Genomic DNA, 13,717 nt, shown 5'->3' on the forward strand with positions numbered 1-13,717 from the left:
TAAACTCTGGAAAAGAGAAAGTAGATCCATACATCCAAAGCCACTTCAGAAACGTGTCTGACCATACCCATTCATGCTGTCAGCTCTGACACACTGTTCAGCCATGACAATGGTGGCAGCAGCAGAAAAAAAAGCATAGTAACAGGTACCTCTGGGACTGGAGAACAGCCAACGAATGCCACAGTCAGTATCTTGCACCACATCCAGGACTAAATAGCAGAGGTAAATTAAAAGCATACGTCTGCAACTCACATGGAAAGTTCAGTTATACCCAGTTGTTCCATGGGGTGCAGCAGTGATAACAGCAGAGCTGTAAAGCCCTGCTGCCTTGTTTGGTTGGATGCTCAGCTCTAAGTCCCTCAGCTCTCTCCATGGAGACTAAATAACAATTTCTTCGTGTGAATGGAGGAGCACATCATCAGTAGCTTGCTGTTAACGGGCGATTAGTTGAATGCTAAAAATGAAAGTTTCCTGTTTTGACACTTTGCCCTTGTCCAGGCGTATTACTCTGAAACATTATTAGCCTCTATTCTGTTTGTACCCACAACCAAGCTGTGTGAAACCTAAGAGCAGAAACAACACGTTTTTTCTTTGGAAGAATTGTGCATGATTGAGAGAGTAAAAAAAAAATGTCTTATCATTCTTTATAAAAGTTCTCCTCATTATTTCAGGATGGTAGCAAATATCCAATGTACAGCACTCACCACTGGTAATATATCTGAAAAGGTCTGAGTTGTGGTCCAGAAATACTACTAATTTTATATCTGGTAGTAATTAAAGTGTTTCAGTATCCTCCTCCTCTAATTGTCCCCATATTTAAGAGGGTATAACATCTTCCTTCCGTTAAGCTCTGTCATTTAATAGAATGAGCTGTTCACATGTAAAAATACACCATCAAGTAAGATCAAATAAGCTTCTAGCACTTGTTTTCAATCCAAAACTGAGAACAATAATAAAATCAACACACATCACTGGAAGTAAATAAGTATTCAAAATCCAGAAGGAAATCAGCGAGTAGCTTTCGGAGATGAGGTCATACAGTGTCAATTGCAAGATTTGAACTCTCAAAATGGATCTGAGCATGGATCAATCTCAGATGAACCTGAGAAGATTCATAATATTAAGCACAGGGAAAATCCTATAAGCATTTACTAGCATTTTGCAGACTTCTTCGATGACTTTATGCTGAGAAGTACATCTCACACAGGTTTAACATAGTTATACTGCAATTAAGATGTCAAAAGCAGCCTCAGAAGTAGACATGTATTAACTCTTTCAACAGTCTAATTCAGACTGCAAAACAAGGCACAATGTAATGTAAGCCTCAAACAGCTGAAAGCATTAGCTGGCTGAAACTGAAATGGCATGACTTTTTAACAACTTAGAGAAAAAATTCATAGGAAGGATTGCAACCTGGAATTTAAAGTTAATTATTTTAAAAACACCTAGTGAACTGAAATACTTATAGGTATAAATTTTCCAGTGAAGTCACCTCTCTTACCTGACCCTTTCACAAAATCCTAGTGGATCCATACAAGGGCTGCTGCAATAAAGGTATTTCATTCTAACAGGGCACAGATTTAGCCTGTTATTCCCCTATAAAGCCTCTCTTCCAGCTTATACCAAGAAACAATCTCTCTGCCATTCATCTAGTAGCCAAGGTCTCTCCAGTTCACTTCGTATTTAGTTAAGACACTTTTCAGTTAGAGAGCCAAGCTGAAAGCAAATCCATATTTGTTCAAATCCATGTCTTAAGTTCTGGGCCTCTCACCACAAGAAGGATGTTGAGGCTCTGGAACGAGTCCAGAGAAGAGCGACTAAGCTGGTGAAGGGGCTGGAGAACAGGCCTTATGAGGAGCAGCTGAGAGAGCTGGGGTTGTTTAGCCTGGAGAAGAGGAGGCTGAGGGGAGACCTCATTGCTCTCTACAACTACCTGAAAGGATGTTGTGGAGAGGAGGGATGCTGGCCTTTTCTCCCAGGTGACAGGGGATGAGAGGGAATGGCCTCAAGCTCCACCAGGGGAGGTTCAGGCTTGACATCAGGAAAAAATTTTTCACAGAAAGGGTCAATGGAACAGGCTACCCAGGGAGGTGGTTGAGTCACCTTCCCTGGAGGTGTTTAAAAGAGGGGTGGACGAGGTGCTGAGAGGCATGGTTTAGTGTTTGATAGGAACGGTTGGACTCGATGATCCAGTGGGTCCTTTCCAACATGGTGATTCTGGGATATTCTGTTATTTTCAAAAGCGGAGAACAAAGAGTGCTGAAGGAAGAGTCTCTAAGACAACACCTACCTGTATTATCTTTTGTCATGCTATCTCTTCCCACAGTGACTGCACCACTGGTGGCCCTGCAAATTTGCTATTTTCAGCAGCACGCTGGACGATGGCCATGCTAATACATCACACCACAGAGGCGCTTAGGGAAAAGCTCAGCTGACAAGCAGTTTGCGTACTAAGCACACAGTCACAGTTGCTTCTACTGTGCACAGGAACAATCCGGGACCACCTTGTACCTGGAATTTAACTTCCCTTGACCTTTTCAGGTTCAGGATTTAGCTGCTTGGCTTCATTAGGAAAAGCAGGAAAGTAGGGAGTTAAAACCCCTAAAGAGGCTTTGAAATCTATTTGCTAAATGTTCCAGTGCCTCTCCACAGTTCAGCCACTGACAAGAGGGAGGCTGAGGAATGGGGGAGCAATTAGATACAAAAAGGGACAGGAGAAATACAAGAGTAATAAAAACAGCAACTCAAAAAAGACCCTGAGGAAGAGTCTGGCAGCTCCCCTTCACGCTTTGTACACAGGGCCCTATTCTTCTGCCAAGCTTCCCAGACGTGGGAAAAGGTATAGAAACTCCCAGACCTGCAGTTTACCCTGTTCTTCAAAGACAGATTGATTTGGGGTTTGTTTGCCAGCCTTTTGCCTGCTGCATCTTGAATTTGGCTGTGTTTGGCTGCCCAAGGTGCTGCCAAAGCAGGGTGTATCCCCTGAACATCCCTGGCAGCAAATCAGCAGCTGGAACTCCTGTTATACACATCTTGGCTAAGACCCTTCTGAGTTCTTGCTTCATAGGAACAGTTAAGAGCAGGGAGGAGTGTCTTCCAATACTTAAAATCCAAGAGAGGTAACAGGCCATCTTAACAAGGTTGTTACCTGGGGGACATGCCTATACACTCCTGGGCAATGCTTTTACATTCTTCCTCTCACTGCCTTGGAGCTTCATTTTCTCTGGTTGGTGCAGATCAATTGTTTTCTAGACATATGTGTGGATGGAAGGGACATCAAAGATCATTCAGTTCCAACCCCCCTGCCACAAGCAGGGACATCCCTCGCCATATCAGGCCATCCAAAGACTCACACAACCCAGTCTTGAACACATTCAGGGACGGGGCATCCACGACCCCTCTAGGCAACCTGCTCCAGTGCCTCACCACCCTCACAGCAAAAAATTTCTTCACAATATCCTAATGTAATACTTGGGGGGAGTCCGGAAAACAAGAGGAATGAAAATCAGTACTTTGTTCTTTTATACTAAATTTGCTTTGTATAAAGACAGCCATGTGCACAAACAAAAACCTATTGAAAAGTCAAAATAAGTAATTTGCCAAGATCCTCAGATTCTCAATTTGAAAACGGCCATGATTTACGTGGCTTCTTTTACCTCTGGGACAATTAGTTTCTTAAAGCACTTTTATGGAAAAGAAAGTCTAATCTACACAAGCTAAACCATTCTGTGCTTCTATGACTCTATGATGAATTTTCCTGATTGATATAGACTTCTGGGTGCTGGGAACAACCTTTAAAAATACGCATTGAAGGATGACTTCGGATTCATTGTTAAAGAGCCAGGTTCCCGGACAGATCATGACAGAGACCCCACTGTGCCCACTTCTGCAAAGACAGGCAGTTATTCCCTCAGTTGTTTGAGGATCTGCTAAGAAGGCCAGTTAGGGTTCCTAGTAAGACAGTAGCAATTTAGAACCAGCAAAGTACAAACCCTACAGAATTAACTTGCTTCTTACAAAATGGGAAGAAAAACATCAAAATATGCAAAATTAGACACAAGGTTCATGGTATTCTTATAGGAAAAAAAAACCAAAACCCCAATACACCAACTTAAGAGTTTTTTACAGCAATTTCTAAACTCTAGTTCAACCATAAGTGGGAGGGCACAGATACCTCTGATGTTCCAGCATAAAGACTCCAGACAGTTTTTCTGCCAACCTTGTCAGCAGGTTTGTAACAACAAATGATCCCTCTGAGGTATGAGAGATGCTAGGGACTTGTAGGGACAATTTAAGCCAGGCATCAACAGTTATACAGCCCCATTTCTGAATCAAATGCCAAGATTTTCTGTCTAAATGAAGGTTAGTGGGACAGTAGTCAACACAAACTGCTAATAGCAACAATTCTGGCCTTCTCTAGAAGACTAGTTCAAACTATTACACTCTGGTTGAAAAGGACAGAACAGAAAGAGACTACCCAAATGATAGCGAAAGGTGATTCTGCCCCTCTATTCCTCTCCTTTGAGACCTCACCTGGAGTACTGTGTCCAGTTCTGGAGTCCTCAACATAAGAAGGATATGGAGCTGTTGGAATAGGTCCAGAAGAGGGCTAGAAGGATGATCAGAGGGCTGGAGCACCTCTTCCATACGAGGACAGGCTGGGAGAGTTGGGCTTGTTCAGTCTGCAGAAAAGAAGGCTCTGAGGAGACCTCATAGTGACATTCCAGTACCCGAAGGGAGCCTACAGGAAAGCTGGGGAGGGACTGTTCACGAAGGCTTGTAGTGACAGGATGAGGGAGAATGGCTATAAACTGGAGAGAGGCAGGTTCACACTAGGCATAAGGAGGACTTTCTTCACAATGAGGGTGGTGATGCAGTGGCACAGGTTGCCCAGGGAAGTTGTGGCTGCCCCATCTCTGGAAATCTTCAAGGCCAGGCAGGATGGGCAGCCTGATCTAGTGGGAGGTGTCCCTTTCCATCTTGGGGAGCTTGAAATTACATGATCTTTAAGGTCCCTTCTAATCCAAGCCATTCTGTCAGTAGAAGAGGAAGGATAACATAATACTGCTACTGACATTGGCCAGACTGGATAATAAAATAACTGTAGCATTGATTCTGCAACCCTCTTTATACTTGGTTCTGAAGCTCCCCACATGTTCAGGATGAGATCCTGGCAATGAGCCCCATATGAAGCCCAGGAGGCAGCCAGTAATTTGACAGGGAAATTACATCTAACAGCTGCAAAGCCTCACCAGCGACTACAGGGCCATGTAAAACTCTGACCTACAGAAGCTGTAAGAGGAAACTAGCTGCCTTGCTGTGTAAATCTTCACCATCAAAACAGAGTTCAAACTGCCAGGTTCCAGTTGATTTCCCTCCCTGGTCTCCTGTAATTACGAAGTCCTTTAATTACTACATACACACAAGGGGTGGAAACAACTTAGCTACTCCTCCAAGATTTAATTACCTAGCTCATGCCAACAGTGACCCAGCATGGCCCAGCAGAGTGGGAGCTGCTAGCTCTCACAAAATTCTCTTACTGACACAGCCTGTCTCCAACACAGCAACATCTTTCTGCTGCATTCAGCCTAGGAAAGCAATTTTCCATGTAAATGGGGAATCTTCTCTCTGTCTTTTCCCCCACCTATTCAAGCAAGAGGTAGGCACGGTTGGTCACCCACACAGCTACTCATGGTGTTATTCACGGCAAGAAAAATCTTTGCAACCTTCTAGATGGCCAGTGTCCAAACCGATTTTCTCTCCTCCACTTCTCAGATTCCCTCCTTATAACTTCCACAAAGAGTGGGGAACTCTGTTGAAAAGACTCTTGACTGACTTGTGCATCAGCCCGAGTTCTAATGGCATGCTTTTTCACTCCTGAAATATGTCCGTGGCTGGTGTCTGAAGTGGACTTAGGCAAGAACAAGAGACACTGATGATGGTTCAGCCCCCTGAAACTGGTTGCACTTTGGAGGTGGCACACAAGGAACCCACGCTACCTCTAGGCCAGCAGCCTTATCTCCTTGGGCAATCATACTCAGAGCCCTCAGGGAGAACAGATAGCCTTGCTGGGTCCAACTGCCCTGTCAGACTCGGCACACGGTCTATAAAATTGCTGAAGAGTGGAGTAGAGGAACAAAGAGCTCACGTTAAACATAGCAACGCCTCCAGAAACCAGAAACAGTGTAAATAATTTCATTTTCACCTTTACACCATGCTTTTGCACACCCTGCACTCAGTAAAACCAGCCAGCAATAACAGCTTTCAAAAGGCAGAGAATAATATGGACCAAAAAAGCAAGCCAACACTGCACAGCCCCTCCGAACAGTGCATCCAGTCTAAATGCAATTCTGTTAAGAAAATAGTGCTCTGCAAATGTTCATAACAAGCTTCATGTAGCAGCTACATGGGTCTAAAATTGCAACATCATAAAAAGCACGTGCAGAAGCCACTACAGTCTATCACCAAGAATATTAAGACCTTTCATTAGAGGAACTTCAGCAAATGCCTAGTCAGTCTGAACTTACAACCTGTTCCTTCAGTTCTCTGCTCCAGAAGTTCCTAGCCCTTGGCTTCTTCATGCAAGTTGTGCTTATTCCTTAGCCTGGCTTTTCAAAAAGACAGAGAGAATTCAGCTGAGCACACACTCAAAACTCTCAGCTGCTGCTTTTCTTATTGTTTTCTATTGATTGTAAAAAATAAATTAAAAAAAATTGAAGTCAGCTTCCTGCATGAGAGGAGAACCAGCAATAAAGGCTGCTAAACCAATAACTGAGAGCTGTGAAGAGAGATCAGTAAATAAATAGCACGTGTTCACACACCTGTCTCCTAGTCACCCAGATGGGAAGTGAGAGACAATCATAGTGCAAAAGTTGTCAGAAGAAAGCAGATCTTACAGGACCACCTTTCATGACTGATCACATAGCAATTAATTTACAAAGAAAATCACCCAGAAGCTACTAGAAATCGGTAGTTACTGTTTTAACAAAGCAACGTCATCCCTCCCCACTGACCATCTCAGCACAGTTAGGATTTGATTCATGAAGCTGTGCCTCAAGCTGTCAAGAACAGAGCTGCTCCTTAATTAATAGTAATGAGCACCAGCTCAAGAGCCTCACACTTATCAGACCCCAAAGGAGCAGCAGCTGAAGCAGGAATCTCAGTGGGCAATTCCATTCAGCCAGAAGCACAGGGAGATTACTAGGGAATAATGTTTACAATACATGCATTAGTGATCTTCGATGTTCATCCATGTTATCACCAGTATTGTCAAAAATAACATCTTTTTGGTTGATAGCAAAGCATTTGGTATCACAGCCCATGAAACTACCTGAAAGTGATGCATCCATAATTTTAACAGCTACAACTTGGTAATAAGCTGTCAGATGGTAGTGAGCAAGTTTACTGTAGCTGAGTAATAAAAAACATTTGTTTCCCTGTGGCAGAATTTTGTGGAAAAGAGGTAAAAATCATGTCATTGCAGCAAATAACACAACGCAGAAGCATTTACACACAAACACAGGGTAATATCCACTGAGCAGTCACATTAGGCAGGAATCATTCCACCTGCTGGTTCAGAACAGCCAATATCAGCTATACTGCATATACTAGATCACCTGTTTGCATAATCAAATCCACTGAAGCCCAGGTGGCTGATGTCAGGTCACAATTTTGTCTCCAGCTCCATCCCCAGAGACACACCAGCAAATACTCCCACGTTTGCTGCTGAATCTGGCAGCCAGCAGACTGCTTGGCTCAAAGTGCTAGTTCCCAAACAGGGGAAAAATAGCATCTTTTGATCAGGGCATTCACACTGGGAAGCCCTTCAGGAGTCCAAAAGTCCTGTTTAGCTGAAGTACTGATGCTAGTAAAGGGAAACTTAACCAGTTTCCACAGAGCATCTGAAACACCAGGACAAGAAAATAAAAAACAATTTCTTTCTCAAAACTGAGCAACACTTATTTTATTCCAATTACTTACAGGGAGGGGAGTAACAGCAATTGAAAAGTGACAAGAAACCTCCTGTACCTCTAAATTCTCGCATGAATTGCACCTACAGTAACACAAACTGCTAATCCTTTCCCAGAATCTGATAGTCCTAGCCCAGTTCAACACTATGTCGCTCAGCTGTACGTTTTAGCTGCAGAGCTTCTGCACAAAGCGCCATACACTCCTGGCAGCACCTCTTCCAGGAGTTTTCAGGATTATCAGCAGCTTCTTCCCACTGCTGGACACCTGGCCTGGCCCAGTGGGTAAAGCACAAGCTCCGCTTGGCCCGAAGTGACCATCCCACCAGGCTTCCACAGACAGCACGGAAGGCTCTCCAGAGCATAGCTGGGTCCATGCCAAGGGGAGGTGGTTGGGGCCTGTCACCTGCTAGCATGCTGCCTACTGACAACAATTCCCCTTCTAGAAACATCCAGAGATGTGGAAATTTGCACCAGAATGGTACTGCCTTGAGCTCGCTGATGCCCGGTTCCCTCCTGGTCTAACAAAGCCTAACATGCTCCTAGGGATCACAGAAGTCTTAGGAACGCCTTAGGCAAAGCCACAGCCTCTGCAAAGCATCAGCCCACAGACCACAAAAAAAATAAAATAAAATCATAGAAGCATAAAACTAAGAGATTCTTGGGTTATGGGAGCAAGCTTCCTGTAATCCCCCACATCGGTACTGCTGGTCACATTTTGCATCATGAGGCTTATCAGGTTTATCATGACAGGGAGCCATTGCAACCAACAGAAAGCCAAAGCTCTCCCATGCTACCAACCTAAGCCTCTCAACTGCTGAACAGCCAAATAAGAAAGTCTGCAGGACACTGCACCTGGATAAATTGATGGACATTTCGATGCCCATTCCATCATGGTGGGAAGGCACTTCAGCTTTGAGATACAGCAAATGAACTTCTAAACATGCTGAAAAAAATAAAACACCACCAAACAACAAAAGAACCCAAGGAATTCCACAACCCCATCAAGCAAAACATGACTGAGTCAATGGTCCATTCTAGGAAATGGTCTGTTTGACCCATCGCTGTTACCTTCCAAGAAAAGGAATGGAAAAAACAGCCACGGTTCTGCTCATAGTTGTCAGCAGCTGGGCCAGCTGTTGGATTCAGACTGTGCATTTCCAGCAGGGCTCTCTCAGGCTCCTCCCCACGGCAGCAGGCTCAGCTGCACAGAGCCAGAACACAGGCATCTGCCAAAGGTATGATGAGACATCATGCATGTTTTAATGGAGCAAATTAAAGGAGAAAACCAGGGGTGGAATCTTTATCAAAGCTGCAGCTTTGAAGAGCCTTATAAATAGCTGTCAAAATGAATTCAGTGTTTGTTTCATTTCTCCAGAAAACAACCCAGACCTCAAAGCTGAGGAGAATTAATTATTCCTATATGTTTGATGGCACAGAGGCTGACAGTCTGGCTAGAGAGAGCAAGGAAACATCTCTAAGAAGCAGACTCAGGACTGAAAAGTGATTTCCCTCGTTCCACTTAAGAGGTTAATTCATTGTCAGTCTGCACTCTGCTATTGAAAGGCTTGTGTCCTCTGTAGTTGTGTGATGAAAAGAAACTCATTAATGCCCATGGGTCACTGTGGAAGAGAGGAACAAGTAAGTAGTTACCGATAATCAAATAAATAAGGGCCAAGACAAAACATAATCTGGAACTGTCAGGAAAAGCAGGTAAAATGACATGGAGATCAAAAGTTGGGCTAAGTAAATTGTCTACAGATAGCTTTAAATAAATTATTGGTCTCATGCACTTACATATAACTACAAATAAAATGAATCCACATCCGCAAACAGCTATGGGGACTGTGGAGATGCACAACAGGTGAGAGCCTGTGGACAGGACATCAGGGAGCAAAGAAGACATGTATGTCTGCAGAGCTGCAGAGTCCCAGCTAGTTCACTCCCCCGTTCTCCCAGCTTGTACAGGGCAGATCAGGTCCATAGTGGAGACGTCAAAGAAACAGCAACAACCTTCTAGAAATGGGGTCAAAGTATTTCAGTGGACAAAACTGAAACTTCTCTTCCAGATCCTGCACCAATATCACTATAGGAAGACACAGCTGGCAAGAAAGAAAATGTTAAAATTAATATTCCACTGACCCATTTTTGTTAGAAATTACAGGGACATCATGTATGTACAGTGATGTCCCAGCTTTGCATCTGTGTGGTTCCTATGGAAGCTCAGAAAGAATTGCTCTTGTGAGCTCTGCCCTGTTGTTTATGATTCATTTGAAAGGGCAGAGAAGAGAAAGAGAGATAATTGTTTCTTTACAAGAGGAACATATATGCTGGAAAATTATGAGATTAACATTGGCACCAACATGAACTGATTTATAGCTACTATGCATTTTCATTTAGACGGGACAGGCGTAGTTACTAACACAGTTGTTCTGCTTCTGGTCTTGAAGTTACTGCAGTCTCATGCAAGTCTGTACAGCATTCTGCTGCATGTGAAAAGACGCTGATTGCATTGCCAGTCCTTCCTTCAAGAGATCTGATGTTACAGCTTTCTCATACAGCTTCACAATGCAGATTCCTTCCAGCCTGCAACAGCTACTTGCAGCCCTTTTATCATGGGGTAAGTCAGAACTGCCTTCCAGCTCAAGTTGTATGTACCAATAATAACTTGTATTATGTCATCCATGAACCATGGAAGAAAAAGCAATCATTACTTTTTAAAAAAAGCCAAAGCACTCCCTCTGCTGGATTCAGTCTGAAAAACTGAATTCTTCAGTGCAAAGCACTAATGTCCTGAAAAGACATCACAAATCTAGCAATTGAAATCATGTTTGCCAGGTACCACGTTGTATTTCTACAGAACTTACATCCAAGGCACAAAGCATACTGTTAAAATTCATGCATAATGCTATTTAAGAGTGATTTGTTTCCTACCAGGCAAAATAAGAACGCCAGTTTTTCAGAGAAGAGGAACCAGGAAAAAAAATCTGAATAAACATTAAGAAGCAAAAGTTGCATGAGAACGTGGTGACAGGCTCACGTGGACTCAGTTTACTTGAGGATTCAAAGGGAACTTTTCAAGCAGTTGTATTTTAGGAGTCACTAAGAATCTTTTCCTTTTGTACTGGAACAGAACTGCTAGGAAAAATGGTTCAGTCCAAGGTTTTCTTGAGCTACAAATCAAACAAACAAGCAAGTCATAAAGAAAAGCCCTGGGTCTAATACATTACTAATTTAATTCCCTGAAAAAACTGCTTGATTGTATCTATCCTAATTCAGGGCAGCAACATGCAATTCATAAATTCTTCTAACTTTAATTCCTATGTGCACTACTTGTAGAAACTTGTATCTTCAAATTAATATAATCACAACAGGCTTCATGTTTCATAACAATAAAATCCACATAATTAAGTTTTGCCCCCAGGTTTGTTCCCCATTAAATACTCTCACATTGCATTCTCAGTGGTGAGCAAATTAAACCCAAGTTCTCTAACGTGCTACATAAAAATCTCCTCCTCTGCAGAATGGAAGGCGTGCAGCAGGGTTAGAAACTCCACATATTGTGCAGATTCTAAAGAACCAACAGGCACCAAGAGTGCTGGGAAACTAAATACAGTAGCATAAGCATTTTTCACAGAAAGGGTCATTGGGCACTGGAACAGGCTGCCCAGGGAGGAGGTTGAGTCACCTTCCCTGGAGGTGTTTAAGGCACGGGTGGACGAGGCGCTGAGGGGCATGGTTTAGTGTTTGATAGGAATGGTTGGACTCGATGATCCTGTGGGTCTCTTCCAACCTGGTGATTCTATGATTCTAGTCTATGATTCAACGCCAGTGATAGCTTCCATTGAGGAAGGTCTGAGGAGGAGCTGTTGCCTGCTGGATACGAAATATAAGGAATCTTAGGAACTATTTTCTTTTTAAAAGATATAACACAAGTATGTTCAAGAAATTGGGCTCATTGAAAGTACACTGAAAACTGAGGCCCGAATGGTGATAGCGATTTCTGATTATCTGCACTATATACTGTAAAGTCGATGCACAATTAGGCAGGAAACAGCACGCACACACACTGACCCCGTGTTATTTCCCCAAAGTGACCACCAGCACAGCAAATTGTTGCAGTATAGAGAAGAGACCGCCTCCTCCCAGGCAGGAAGGATTTTCTCTGCCTGTTTGTGCACTGAAAGAGCACAAATCCTGATTTCTACAAGGGTTTAGAGTCGGCGACACATTTGCACGTTCAGTCTTTACCTCCCATGTCCCTCGTGGATTTGCAGCCTGTGCAGGCAGCGAGCTGAACCGCAAGTGCAGCCGGCTGAAACCAGGCAGACCCCTCACAGAGACCAAGCAGGGAAACAACTGGGTTAGAATCGTAGAATGTCCCGAGTGGGAAGGGACCCACGAGGATCACCAAATCCATCTCCCGTCCCTGAGCGGGACAACCCAAACATTCACCCCCTGTGCCTAACTGCATTGTCCAAATGCTTCTTTAATACTGCCAGGCCTGGCGCTGCGGCTGCTTCCCTGGGGAGCTGCTCCAGTGCTCCCACACCCTCTGGGTGAAGAATCTTTTCCTAATATCCAACCTAACCCTCCCCTGGTGCATCTTCCCGACATTCCTCCAGGTCCTATCGTTGGTCACTAGAGAGAAGAGATCAGGGCCTGCTCCTCCTTCTTCCTTGTGAGGAAGCAGGGAGCTGCCATGAGGTGTCCCCTCCATTTTCTCTTCTCCAGGCTGAGCAGACTGAGTGACTTCAGCTACTCCTCATACGGCTTCACTCTAAACCCCTCACTAACTTCATGTCCTTCCTCTGAACTCTCTCTAGTAGTTTTATATCCTTTTTATACCGTGGAACCCAAAACTGCGCACGGTACTCAAGGTGGGGGCTGCATAACTTATTCAAATTACATAGATGCTTCTGTTGAGGTTATCGGTGTCACAGGATCACAGAATCGTTAAGGATGGAAAAGAACTCCAGCATCATCAAGTCCAATAGTCAGCCCAACACCACCGTGCCTACTAAACCACGTGTTGAAGTGCCACGTCTACACATTTTTTTACTTCCAGGGATAGTAACTGCACAGCTTCCACGGGCAGCTTGTTCCAATAATGCTTCACCAGTCTCTCAGTAAAGAAACCTTTCCTGATATCCAATCTGAACCTCCCCTGGTGTAATCTGAGGCCATTCCCTCTCTTTCTCTTAACTTGTTACTTGAGAAGAGACCAGCACCCTCCTCGCCTCAACCTCCTTTCAGGTAGTTGTGGAGCACAATGAGGTCTCTCCTCAGCCTCCTCCTCTCCAGGCTACACAGGCTCTTTTCCCCCAGCCACACCCACCACCACCTGTGCTCCGGACCCTCTGAATGCCTTGTACTGCCTTTTACTTACTCACTTTGATTTCAGACCACTCACAGCTTTTAAAAACACCATTTCCATGAGCTGTTTAAGATCTGCTGTCACACCACAGCATCGGACAGCCCTGTCACAGCGCTGCGGTCCTGCCTTTCCAAACACACGATTCGTCCTTCCAATTGCTCCTGCTCACTGAAAAGTCCAAATTGGTGCTGCTGGGTGCAGGGCTGCCCCATGGCAGCACAGGGATGGGGAGAGGAGAGGGGCTCCGTTCGAGAAGACACAGACCAGCCTGGGCAGGAGGAGGCTCTGAAGGCACCAGTGGGCTCAGGAAGCATCTGCCTGGCTCTGCAAAAGGGATGAAAATGAGAATTCTCTTTCAACCTGAAGAAAGAAA

The sequence above is a fragment of the Phaenicophaeus curvirostris genome, chromosome 9 (genome assembly GCF_032191515.1).
Source record: "Phaenicophaeus curvirostris isolate KB17595 chromosome 9, BPBGC_Pcur_1.0, whole genome shotgun sequence".
NCBI lineage: Eukaryota > Metazoa > Chordata > Aves > Cuculiformes > Cuculidae > Phaenicophaeus > Phaenicophaeus curvirostris.